Below are 11760 nucleotides of genomic sequence, written 5' to 3'. Positions count from 1 at the left end.
GGGGACCCGGGTTTTCCCCCAGGGGACATGTTTGAATGCAATGTCTTAACGGCCGCTTTTTGAGGAGCAGTGATTTTAATAATGCTTAAAGTGAAACAATAAAAATGTAATATTCCTTTAAATATCATGTCTGGGGTGTCCTTAGTCTGTCTGTAAAGTAGCGCATCTTTCCTATGTTTGTAACAGTACCACAGCAAAATGACATTTCTAAAATATTTTTTTATATTTAAAACTGCTCACGGCTGTAATGTATTGTCAGATCCCGGCAATATAGTTAAAAATCATTGAGAAAAAAAACAGCGTGAGTCCCCCCCCCCCTCCTAGTCCATTACCAGGCCCTTTGGGTCTGGTATTAATATTAAGGGGAACCTGCGGTAAAAATAAAATGGCGTGGATGTCCCCCCCAAAATCCGTACCAGGCCCTACAGGTCTAGTATGGACATTAAGGGGAACCCCGCACCATTGATTTTTAGGAAAATGGTGTGGGGGTCCCACGGCCTGCCCTATATATTCTGTAGAAAAATTGGGCCTGAGGTGTTGGTGGTGCTGGAACACTGTAACGCCTCATGCCGCGTAAACACGATCGGTCAAACCGATGAGAACGGTCTGATGGACCGTTTTCATTGGACCAAACCGATCGTGTGTGGGCCCCATCGGTTATTTATCCATAGGTTAAAAAAAATCAATGTTGTTTTAAATTTAACCGATGGATACCTAACCGATAGAAAAAAAACTATTGTTTGTAGGCATGTCCATCGTTTAAAAATCCATGCATGCTCAGAATGAATTTGACGCATGCTTGGAAGCATTGAACTTTGTTTTTTTCGTCACCGCGTTCTGACACGATCGTTTTTTTTTAACCGATGGTGTGTTGGCACGACTGTCCATCAGTCAGCTTCATCGGTTAACCAATGAAAACAGTCCATCAAAACGTTTTCATCGGATGGACCGTTCGTGTGTACAGGGCTTCACAGTTACTCTTGTTGGGCGCAGGAACGGGCCCTGCTGTGAAATATTATATCAAAATTTTGTATTACATGCCCCTGTTAAACAGGAGCAGAATAATTGGGCCTTTGGTTTTGGTTGGCATCAGAACACTGTAACCCCTCACAGTTATTTATTTTTTGGGTGCAAAAACAGGCCCTGCTGTTAAATATTATATCAAAAATTGTAATTACATGCCCCTGTTAAACAGGGGCAGAAAAATTGGGCCTTGGGTGGTGGTGGTACCACAACACTGTAACCCCTCACAGTTACTGTTGTTGGGCACAGCAATGGGCCCTGCTGTTAAATATTATATAAACACTACACTGACTACAGTATATATATATATATATATATATATATATATATATATATATATATATATACACACACATATACTAAACTGCCTGCACGCCACTAACTAACCTGCCTCTAGCTAACCTTTTTAATTAATAAATATTATTTACGGCTGTCGTGTAAGCACCCTTATATAGTGTGAGGTGTGGACTTAGCCCCCTGAACCATTATTCACTAAGGCACCCTACTTTTTGCCAATCATGGCTCTAACAGCAGAGCGCGCTGTGATTGGCCTAGCAGGTGCATGCTTTGGCCAATCATCAGACTTCAATTCACTGCAATATCGCAATGCATTATGGGGCATTCTGCAGCACTCTAATTCGCTCGAAATGCCCTATAATGTTCGGGATTCGCCAAACGGGCATACACCCGGTGTTCAAGTCAAACTTAAGTTCAACTTGAACATCAGGCTCATCCCTAGTTATTAAGAGCCAGATTCACAAAAGAGATACGCCGTCGTATCTCTGTGATCCGCCCGTCGTAACTATGCGGCTGATTCTTAGAATCAGTTACGCATAGATAGCCCTAAGATCCGACAGGTGTAATTGACTTACACCATCGGATCTTAGGATGCAATTCTAGGCCAGCCGCTAGGTGGCGATTCCATTACGGTTGGCGTAGAATATGCAAATGACTAGTTACGGCGATCCACGAAGATACGCGCGTTCGTCGCAATCTCTTACGTCGTCGCTAGTCGGTTTTTCCCGTCGCAAACTTAGGCCTGCTTTTTCATGGCTTATCTTTAGAACAGCCATGTTAAAGTATGGCCGTCGTTCCCGCGTCGAATTTCAATTATTATTTTTTTTGCCTAAGACGTCCGGGAATACGAAACGACGTAACGCACGTCGCCGTTCAAAAAAACCGTCGGGGCTCCATAATTTCGCGCAAAGCACATCGGGAAATTTCCTAACGGAGCATGCGCAGAACGTTCGGCGCGGGAACGCGCCTAATTTAAATGGTGCCCGCCCCATTTGAATTAGGCGGGCTTGCGCCGGGCGGATTTACATTACACCGCCGCAAGTTTACAGGTAAGAGCTTTGTGAATCAGGCACTTACGCTGTAAACCTGCGGCGGTGTAATGTAAATGGGATACGTTACGCCGCCGCTGCGCAACGTAAATGTACCTGAATCTGGCCCTAAGTCCTTGATCTACCAGAACACCCAGATTCTTCTTCATAATTGACTTCCACAGTTGTACTCCTCCTAGAATGTATGACATTACCTTTCCCACATATTTCTCTGCATGATACTGTCAGCAGTTTTTTCTCTATGTTCAAAATCCTGATCAGAAAGGAAAACTCAGCTATATGAGACAGTCATCTCCCTGACTCTTCCACCAATTAGTAACATACCTCATGATGTCTCTAAAACAATCTAGGAACACTCACTGCTTACAACATTAAAGGTAGTTAACCCCTTTCTCTGCACATCCTATCACTGTCATACCCCTTTCCTCTGGTTTTCATTTTTAGCACTGCTTTATGTTGTATGAAAAGAACAGTTATTATTAATATCTAAATATATTTATTTGGCATTTGCGTTTATGAACATAATGAATACATCCTACATAGACTGGGAGAAACATGAAAGAATGTAAAAGGAGTCTAAGTCAAAAGGATCCTGAAAGAGTAAGCATACAGAACTGTACGGCTAAGGGCACATGCAAATCAGTTTAAACAAATGAAATATACATGTGTTTTTTGTACTCATTACAGTAACCAGGTAAAGAACAGTTGGATAGTAGAGGGAAGGGTAAAAAGTGAATGAGAAAAGAGGTGGAGTGGAGACTTTGACAAGAATCATCATGATTTGCTGAAAAAGTCTACAGAACCAATACAGTATATAGTAATGTGGTATTTTGGAGAGAATGTGACATTAAGAAGTAAGGAGGCATTGGGAGGCTTCTGAAGTTTGGAACAAGGACCAACATGTCCTGTATGAAGATTTTTTTTGAAAAGCCTATGGCGTGTGAACACACCCAAAAACTCCACCCGGTGCAGAAAAAATGTGCACACACATAAAGAGTGTTCACAAAAACGTGCAGACGGGTGCAACGTCAAGTGGTCCTCCTGTGAAGAGGGACCCAAACCCTGATCCCCCGGGGCGTTAGGCTCCAGACAGGGACTGAGGTACTGTGGTCCGAGCAACCGAAGCCGACACGGACCCAACTTCCTCGGAGGGACTGCCGAAACAGAACCCTCCCAGTACTAGGTGGGGCTCCCCTGAAGGGAGACCCCATGAGAGCAGGCGAACTAAGCCAGAAGGCCATGTCCACCCACTCCCAAGACGTTCAGGGCTGGCCCGAGGACCCGCACCCTACTAATCACACAGTGTCACAAAACGTGCACAACAAAAAAAAGACAAAAAAGTGACAAACACAGGCTTAAATAAAATAACGTGGGGGAAGGGATAGTGGAGAGGAGAGTGAAAGAAGTGGCCATTGTGGTGAAACAATGACCAGGCCCTCCGGCCAGGAATAAAAAATTCCTCCGGTCCTAGCCAACAGGCCCGGCCCAGGAGGCAGGTGCTAAAAAAAAAACGTTTATCTGGTGCAGTGACCGTGGTATCTTAAATCAATGTGTCCCTCACACACAGTGATCTTCAGATACCCCTGGACTGCCACTCCAGGGGCACATGCACCATAGGCTTTTCGTTCCATATCCGACCCCCGACTGGCCAGTGCAGCCCTCCAACCCTGCCAGCTAGAGAGCCCTTCAAGGTTTTCTTGGGGAGAACTGCCGCTCAGGTAACAGCCTCCACCAATACTAGCCCCTCCAGACCCTCCGTCAACCCAGCGGATTTGCATGGCTCTACCCCGTCATACCACAAGGCATTACCAGCTCCTCCAACCGGATCGCTGACAGAGATAGCACTTACACCAGCCAGCCAGAAGGCCAGACTAGAACTCGGCAAAAAGACCAAGACCAAGCGCAGCACCCATCCTCACCAGGAGCACCCTTCCAGATGGCTCAGACTCAACCATGGGCCGGCCCCCAGTATTCTGTCGGGCAGCACAGCGTAGTCCCTGCTGAAACCATCCTTCCAGGTGCAATGACGTCATTGGATTGCATCCACCCTCCCCATGTAGGAGGTGCTTCAGCGCTCCGCTGACAACTGATAAGGACAGATACCACACCCAGTCCCAGCCAAAAGGCCGAGAAGCGGCAGGGAAGACAACCACGATCAGCACGGCCTAGAGTGTGCAATAGCCGTGCCTCGCCCTGGGAGAACCACCTTCATGATCATGGTGTCTCCCCTGCCAGGTAAGTATGTTCTGTATGAAGATGGGAACTCTTCCTATTAAAATCCCCTGCTACCAGTATCTCTGTATGTATCAGATGATTCACATTACAATAGCCTATGAAGCCAGTGATGGTGGAATGTGCTGACACCAGGAAGTGTCTGGATATATATATATATTTTAATGCAGTACTGCTTCAGGTGTACAAGCCTTATCTGTTGACTGCATTTAATTTTAAACATGGAAGATGTTCTGCCAGATTGTCTGAATCCTTGCACAGTGCCACCAAATCTGAAGGTAGCTCTTATGGTGCTGGTGGGACCTCTAGCAAACAACAGAGGATGACAGGAACAATCACTGCAGGATAGACGGCATCTATACCACCTAGAGATAATTTGATATTTTTTCTCCTAATAATAGCTTGACAAAGAAAATGAATGTGTCAAATAATAAGCCTTGGACCAAGTTTTCTCAGAGAACATCCTGTTGCCAGGCCAATTCAAACGATTACTTATTTTGTTCAGGCCATTTCTCTCACTAGTACATATAAATCGGAAACTGCCCATGGGACCTTTCCCAAAGAAATGTACAGACATTTAAAACTTGTCAAGGGGCAAATTAAGGTACCATATATACTTGAGTATAAGCCGACCCGAGTATAAGCCGAGGTACCCAATTTTACTACAAAAAAATGGGAAAACTTATTGACTTGAGTATAAGTCTAGGGTGAGAAATGCAGCAGCTACTGTAAGTGGATAAGAAGCCCATTTTCAGCTTCACTGGGCCCATCGCAAGCCTCACTGTGCCATTGCAAACCTCACTGTGCCCATTACAAACATCACTGTACCCATTGCAAACATCACTGTGCCATTTCAAGCCTCGCTGTGCCATTACAAACATCACTGTGCCCATTACAAACATCCCACGGATGAGGATGAGAGGACAGGGCTGGACTGGGACAAAAATATGGCCCTGGACTTCATCCAGACTGGCCCACTTTGACAGGTCTCTCCGATGGCGGCTGGACAACTCTCGCTCCCCCCCCCGGGCCAACCAAGCCCCCTCTCCCCCTTCACTAGCCGTTCTACCTTATTAGAGTAGAGCGGCTGGTACTGGTACTCTTATAGGCAGTACCAGTGGGGAAGCTAGACATTATTTCACCCGGGACAAAGAATCAGTTTGGTGCCCCCCCCTTATGGGACAATATTAGGCAGAAGTGAGAAACTCCCAGGCCATAGATGTTGAGTCAGCTATCTGTCCCCTCCCACATGCTCCCCTGTCATCCCCCCTGCTCCTCTGGTCCTCCCCTGCTTCTTTGTCCCCCCCAGGTGAGCGATGCGGGGAGGGAGAGGAGGTGAGCGCTGCGGGAAGGGTGAGACAGAGGAGCGCGCTGGTCCGCTGTCACTTAAGCCGGCCCACTGAGCCATCGGCCCACCGGGAAACTCCCTGTAGTCCCAATGGCCAGTCCATCCCTGTGAGAGGATGTCTGTGATAGGCGGAACACTGAGCACTAACTCACTGCTGGGAAACTGAGTGTTCCCCTATCACAGACGGGAACGAAGAGGAGGCACGGCTTTTGAACACTGGATGGATGGCCACCGTCTGACTGTATGCATGACACGGCTCTCATTAGGTATGCAGGCACACACCCGAGTATAAGCCGAGGGGGGCATTTTCAGCACAAAGAAATGTGCTGAAAAACTCGGCTTATACTTGAGTATATATGGTATTCCTTTTAAACAGGGATCTAATAAAACCAGATAATTAGTATGCCTAGTACCTTAAGTAAGTAACTTGAGCCTTAACATGAAGATTGTGATGTATTTAAGTAGGAGGGTTAGGTCTCAGGGACAGTTCACGGGCTGTTAGCATTGAGTTTACTCGAAGGAAAAAGTCAAAAGTGGAAAGGAATCAACTGCAGGAGGCTGAGTTGGGGTTAAACATGTAAACATGGGGGAGCCATGAGTGTGGGAGGATGGAGAGGTCAATTTCTAATATTACTCATATTATGTCTACATCAGAGCAGTGTTCATTTACAGTATATAATGAAAATAATGTTGGTGATGAAATTAACACTATTTTAGTTGACTATAATTAAAACAATTTGACTATAAGTAAAACAATTCAGATGGCTTAAATATGACTTAAACTAAAATGGCATTTTATTAAAAAGACTATGACTAATACACGCGATTGGACTTCCATCTGACTTTTCCGTGGATTTTTGTGTGAAGGGGCGTTGGCCGTGAACTTGGTATGTATACACACGGCAGAACATTTTCAACCAACATTCACCAAACCACATGGTTTTTCAGCTTGTTACCGCCACCCTTTGGGCAATATCAGAGCAAGCACAGCCAACATTTGTTGTCAGGAAATTCTGACAACAATTGTCTGATGGAGCATACAGATGGTCGGATTGTCTGACAAAACACGTCCGTCGGACAATTGTTGTCGGATTATCTGATCGTGTGTACGGGCCTTAAAAACTAAAAATAAATTTAACATCAAAATTAACACTTTTTTTTTTTTTTAGCTCAATTTGTGTCCATAGTGCATACCATAAATAATAGCATGTTATTAGATTTTTACTTAAGGGGTATATAATGTGTTTGGAAATTCTGGAGAAATGCTTAAATGCATTACAATTTAACTAAACACATTTGATTTTAGTTGACTAAAATGTACTGGAGATTTTAGTCAACTAAAATGCGACTAAAACGAAAACAATTCAGATGACTAAAAGCTAAAATGGCATTTTAATCAAGACTATAACTAAAACGAAATTGAAATTGAAAAACTGTGCAATGGTAACTTTTGGTTTAGCTTAATCAACGCAAATAGGAGTGTGGCAGGTTAGTACCGGTAGGACTGGTTGGAAACTTATGAAGCAAGCATAGAAAAATATAAATTTTGAGTACAATTTTATATTTCTTTTCTGTTATTTCCATTCACCTTCTGCACTTAGATCTGTTAGATCTGATAGTGTTTACCACTTGCTGACGGCCGTACGACTTTGTACGGCCGCAGCGCGGCTCCCAATCTCTAACAGGCCGTCTTTTTACGGCCGCCCCTTTGCACGTTCCCCGCGCGCGCTCCCGAGCGCGCAGCGGGGAACTGCTGTGCTGGCCGTGTCCCTTGGACACAGCCAGTCACAGATCGCCGTGAACGGCCAATCGGAGCGGCCGTTTCCTAGGCGATCTGTGCGGCCAATGAGAGATGATCTCATATGTTTACATATGAGATCATCTCTCATTCCCGGCTCTCGCAGACAGCGGTGCTGTCAGGGGAGAGAGGAGACGGATCTGTGTCTCTTGTACATAGAGACACAGATCGGTCAGCCCCCCCAGTCACCCCCCTTCCCCCACAGTTAGAACACTACTATTAGGGTACACATTTAACCCCTTCCTCACCCCCTAGTATTAACCCCTTCCCTGCCAGTCACATTTTTACAGTAATTAGTGCATATTTATAGCACTGATTGCAGTATAAATGTGAATGGCACCAAAAATGTGTCAAAAGTGTCCGATGTGTCCGCCATAACGTCGCAGTCCCAATAAAAATCGCAGATCGCCGCCATTTCTAGTAAAAAAAAAAAAAATATTCTGTCCCTTATTTTGTAGGCGCTATAACTTTTGCGCAAACCAGTTGCTTATTGCGATTTTTTTTTTTTACTAAAAATATGTAGAATACGTATCGGCCTAGACTGAGGATAAAAAAAAACGTAAAAAAAAATTGAGCTATTTATTATAGCAACAAGTAAAATTTTTTATTTTTTTTTCAAAATTGTCGCTCTATTTTTATTTATAGCGCAAAAAATAAAAACCGCAGAGGTGATCAAATACCACCAAAAGAAAGCTCTATTTGTGGGAAAAAAAGGACGTCAATTTTGTTTGGGAGCCACGTCGCACGACCGCGCAATTGTCAGTTAAAGCGACGCAGTGCCGAATCGCAAAAAGTCCTCTGGTCAGGAAGGGGTTTAAGTGCCCAGTAAGGAAGTGGTTAATTCTTTAATATGTGTGTTAGGTACTCAAGACCTTTTTAGAGGAGTTTTCAACATGGCGCTATCCCTATCTTCATTATTTGAAATAAAGTTGCAGATTTAAAAATATTGAAAATGATCTTGGAAGTTACATTAACATTAAAATGCTTATATACAGTAATTGCATCGTCATATAACAAAATTTAAAAATGAGATAGTTAAGGTGTTTTTTTAAATATTTTATCAATTATTCTGCCTATACTTCTATCTGGAAGTGAGTAACATCTATCTTGTTCTTAGCCCCTGTATGTTTATGTTAGAAAACAATTTTTAAGACTGTTTAAAAAACACTACATATTTGCCTACATGAAAACAATTTCCAGATTCATTAATCATCAAAACAGGCTCTCATGATAAAGTAAGCATAGCACAAACACACTGCAATAGGATGCCAATTTATTTCGTACAATGAAAATGATTCACAGTAGTACATACTTTGATAAGCAAATGAACTGAATACTCTGCAGAAACATCCTGCCAGTTTTCAGTGACTGAATAAATGTGACAGAAAAATCCTAACAGAGTGAACTTGTCAGCAATAATAACATGCTGACTCTAGACAGCAATTTTCATTGCATAGAGGGTCTCCCAAAAACAGAGTGAGCCCAAATTAAGGAGACAGATAAGTAGAAACAGTACAAAGAAAAAGTAACACGTGTAAAAAATGGTTTGCACTATTAAGAAGAATACATTTAGCTAAGCCCATTTACAGTACAGGTAAATTGTTAAAAGCATAATACATCAAATTGAATGTTGTCTACATCCTAGAGTCAATAGTAATGTTAAAAGAAGGACAGGGATGAAAATCATAACTGAGTAAAAATAGGTATGGGTTCATTGGTGCATTTAGTGAGTTGTTTCAGGCACAGTACAAAAGGCTTTTCCCATTTTTTAGAGAATAAAGATAAACAAAATAGATCTTACGTTGAAGTCTCATGTCTAAAAATGTTGTTAAAGATGCCTTCTACTGCCATGGACATAGGGGGCATGTCGAAACAGAACTAAGACCCCTTTCACACTGAAGCATTTTTACAGCGTTTTAGCGTTAAAAATATCGCTATTAAAACGCTCATAAAATGCTCTCCATGCATCTTAATGGACCCAACCTTGCGCAGCCCTCTTACTTCTGGATAGGCCCTCACACAGCCTGGCAGCTAGATGCCCCTGGGATAGGACCAATCTCCAACCTAGCAGGACCAATCTCCAACCTCCAACCTAGCAGCCCAGGGCAGAAGACACACGTCCACCCAAACAGCAGTCCGGGTGGCACAGAACACAGATCACCTGACCTCTCCCGAATATATAGGTTCTCCCAGCAGGCCAAGGTATTCAAGAAAATCCCTGCCCATTGGCTGAGAAACCTCAGATACCCATAACCTGACCTTGGGTTGCTCTCCTAATATCTAGTACCACCAAGTTCCCGGCCACCTAGAGAAAAGTTCAACAAGGACAAACTTAGGGAGAAATCAATAGATCCCTATTAATCGACCAAGATGACTACTCTTGGCAAGTAGATTTGTGAGGAGCTCATTGACTAAACCCCAGGGTGCTACAAAAGTAATACATATATTTAGGAATATATTTTATTGAGGTCTTCCTGTTTCTATATACTGCTGAAAAGTTATATCCTACTTTGCTTTGTATGGTCAGCAGACATAGAGATGAAAATATTTATAGCAATATTTATATAATTTATGAACAAAGTCAACAGAATTGGTCCCAGCACAGAGCCTTACAAGACCATTCACAAGATATGCTATTTATCATTACTCTCTGGACACATTCCTGTACCCAGTTTTATATCCAGGTATATACACTCCCATACATTTTCAATTTTAACCATTTTTCTTAAATTAAAATAGTGTTATACTTACCTGCTCTGTGCAGTGGTAGTGCACAGAGTGATGCCAAACCTCCAGTTTTTGGGGTTTCCAACTGGAACTCTAGGCTCCTCCTCTTCTCAGTTCACTATCATAGAAAGCACTTCCTATGGGGGACACCTGCAGGCTCGCTCCCAAGCCAAGCTGTGTGTGGCTATTGACACACACAGTGAGGCTCAGCCCCACCCCCTGCTTTCTGCTCAGAGAACTTGATTGACAGCAGTAGAAGCCAATGGCTCCTGCTGCTGCAACCTGTGAGCAGAGCGAGAGGAGAGAGCCGCTGCAGACGAGCACAGCGCTGGATCGAGTTTGGGCTCAGGTAAGTATACAGGGGGGTGAGGGGGTGATACAAGTACAGGGACTTTTTAACCTAATGCAATCCTAAAAAAAAAATAACAAACACAAAGAACTGAAATGAAAAAAAAAAATATTAAAAGTAAAATAACAGATATAAAGCTAAGGGAGAAGGCAATCTAAGAATTATGCAATGCAATGGCGGTAATCAGTGACTCATAGTGTGACTGTATCAGTGTGGCGGCCAATCTGCCACTAACAGGCACTGTCTGGGAGGGAAATTAACTGACACTGATGTTGTCCGTGACACTAACACAGTAATCAGACATAATACTGTACATTGTACTAATGACACTGGCTGGGAAGGGGTAACATCAAGGGGCTGTGTGCCTAAAAAGTGTAATGTGTGCTGCTTTTACTCACTGCTTATTCAGGGAGAAGAAACAGCCAGATCGATGTTCTGTGTACACAGAGTTCAGTGTGTTTGTAAACACAGAATTCTCTGCTCTGATTGGACACAATCGATCAGCAGATTTCACACAAAATCATTGGCTGAAACCTGCTAACAAACTTGTGCTGTGTCCGATCACAGCACAGGTCAGCAGGGGGCGCATGTGTACGCACCCAAAAAAAATGGAAGCAAGAGGCAATGTACATGTACGTCCACTCACAGTAAATGTGCTGTGAGTGGGCTGCAAGTCGTTAATCAACATATGAGTGAAATAGTAAATACAGTAAAACAATACATTGTTACATTATATTTACTCATTGATACTTGTATTCTATCTGCCAGTATCATTTTGCACAGGAGTGGCTACATTCTAACAGCTGTCGCTGCTGTATTACAATTCTTTGACAGCTGGTAATTGCCAGGAACTGAGGCAGAGGAAGCTTCAAACTTTGTTGAAGGTTTTTAGCACATAGCGCTAACATTTTAAACCTTGAACTGTTTAGAAATCACA

At 43.3% G+C, this 11760-nt stretch overlaps 1 non-coding gene across 1 annotated transcript; it reads right to left on the bottom strand.

Moving 5' to 3' along the window:
- Positions 1-4453: 4453 nt before the first annotated feature.
- On the bottom strand, positions 4454-4612 carry LOC120942159. The gene has a single exon (XR_005749939.1). It is a non-coding gene; the product is annotated as a U1 spliceosomal RNA (small nuclear RNA).
- Positions 4613-11760: the final 7148 nt, after the last annotated feature.

The sequence above is a fragment of the Rana temporaria genome, chromosome 5, assembly GCF_905171775.1.
Source record: "Rana temporaria chromosome 5, aRanTem1.1, whole genome shotgun sequence".
Classification (NCBI taxonomy): Eukaryota; Metazoa; Chordata; class Amphibia; order Anura; family Ranidae; genus Rana; species Rana temporaria.
Note: the sequence above shows the minus strand (reverse complement) of the source record. Positions and strands in the feature narration are given on the sequence as shown.